This window comes from Mandrillus leucophaeus, unplaced genomic scaffold (genome assembly GCF_000951045.1).
Source record: "Mandrillus leucophaeus isolate KB7577 unplaced genomic scaffold, Mleu.le_1.0 Scaffold160, whole genome shotgun sequence".
Lineage (NCBI taxonomy): Eukaryota > Metazoa > Chordata > Mammalia > Primates > Cercopithecidae > Mandrillus > Mandrillus leucophaeus.
In genome coordinates, this window is record NW_012101588.1 from 2,235,136 (window position 1) to 2,236,946 (window position 1,811).

The following is a 1,811-nucleotide window of genomic DNA, read 5'->3' on the forward strand; positions in this document are numbered from 1 at the left end:
AAAAAAGAAAACTGCGGATCCTGAAATATGTCCAAAATGTAAAAAAGGAAAACATTGAGCTAATCAGTGTCACTCTAAGTTTGATAAAAATGGGAACCCAATTTCGGGAAACGCAATGAGGGGCCCGTCCCGGGCCCCATTCTAAACCGGGGCATTTCCAGCTCAGGCCATTCCCTCACCCCTGTACAATGTCTGTCCTCTGCCACAGCCGGTAGTGCCGCAGTAGATTTATGCTGCACAAAAGCTGTGAGCCTTCTGCCTGGGGAACCCCCGCAAAAGCTCCCAACAGGAGTCTGTGGACCCTCGCCAGCAGGGACAATAGGATTACTTTTAGGAAGTTCTAGTTTGAGTTTAAAAGGGGTACAACTGGTGTGATTCCATCCTGCGGGGCTGTTCCCTGGAGCAGCGTTCGTTTATCTCCATCCGCCTTCTCTCCCACCTAAGTGCATGCAGCCACCTGATGGAAGATTTGATGGACATGAACATGAGCCCCCTGAGGCCCCAGAACTATCTATTTGGTTGTGAACTAAAGGCTGACAAAAATTATCAGTCTAAGGTGGATAATGATGAAAATGAGCACCAGTTATCTTTAAGAATGGTCAGTTTAGGGGCTGGTGCAGAGGATGAATTGCACATTGTTGAAGCAGAGGCAACGAATTACAAAGGCAGTCCAATTAAAGTAACACTGGCAACTTTGAAAATGTCTGTGCAGCCAACGGTTTCCCTTGGGGGCTTTAAAGTAACACCACCAGTGGACTTAAGGTTGAAGTGTGGTTCGGGGCCAGGGCATATTAGTGGACAGCACTTAGTAGCTGTGGAGGAAGATGCAGAGTCAGAAGATGAAGAGGAGGAGGATGTGAAACTCTTAACTGTATCTGGAAAGCGGTCTGCCCCTGGAGGTGGTAGCAAGGTTCCACAGAAAAAAGTAAAACTTGCTGCTGATGAAGATGATGATGAGGATGATGATGATGATGATGAAGATGATGATGATGATTCTGAAGATGAGGAAGCTAAAGAAAAAGGGCCAGTGAAGAAATCTGTATGAGATACTCCAGCCGAAAATGCACAAAAGTCAAATCAGAATGGAAAAGACTCAAAACCATCATCAACACCAAAATCAAAAGGACAAGAATTCTTCAAAAAACAGGAAAAAACTCCTAAAACACCAAAAGGACCTAGTTCTGTAGAAGACATTAAAGCAAAAATGCAAGCAAGTATAGAAAAAGGTGGTTCTCTTTGCAGAGTGGGAGCCAAGTTCATCAATTATGTGAAGAATTGCTTCTGGGTGATTGATCAAGAGGCTATTCAAGATCTCTGGCAGTGGAGGAAGTTTCTTTAAGAAAATAGTTTAAACAATTTGTTAAAAATTTTCCTTCTTATTTTATTTCTGTAACAGTTGATATCTGGCTGTCCTTTTTATAATGCAGAGTGAGAACTTTCCCTGCCATGTTTGATAAGTGTTGTCCAGGTTCCATTGCCAAGAATGTGTTGTCCAAAACCCCTGTTTAGTTTTTAAAGATGGAACTCCACCCTTTGCTTGGTTTTCAGCATGTATGGAATGTTATGATAGTACATAGTAGTAGCGGTGGTCAGACGTAGAAATGGTGGGGAGACAAAAATATACATGTGAAATAAAACTTAGAATTTTAATAAAGTAAAAAAAAGGGGGGGTACAAATACATACAGGAGTCATTGATTCAGATTACAATGGGGAAATTCAAATTGTTATATCTACTTCTATTCCCTGGAAAGCAGAGCCAGGAGAGCGCATAGCATAGCTCCTGATTGTGCTGTATGTGGGAATGGGAAAA

General features: G+C 42.4%; 1 pseudogene across 1 annotated transcript; it reads left to right on the forward strand.

Moving 5' to 3' along the window:
- The first annotated feature begins 372 nt into the window (after positions 1–372).
- On the forward strand, positions 373–1,347 carry LOC105536546 (annotated as a pseudogene). Its single transcript, XR_001005609.1, has one exon. The product of XR_001005609.1 is annotated as a nucleophosmin pseudogene (transcript).
- Positions 1,348–1,811: the final 464 nt, after the last annotated feature.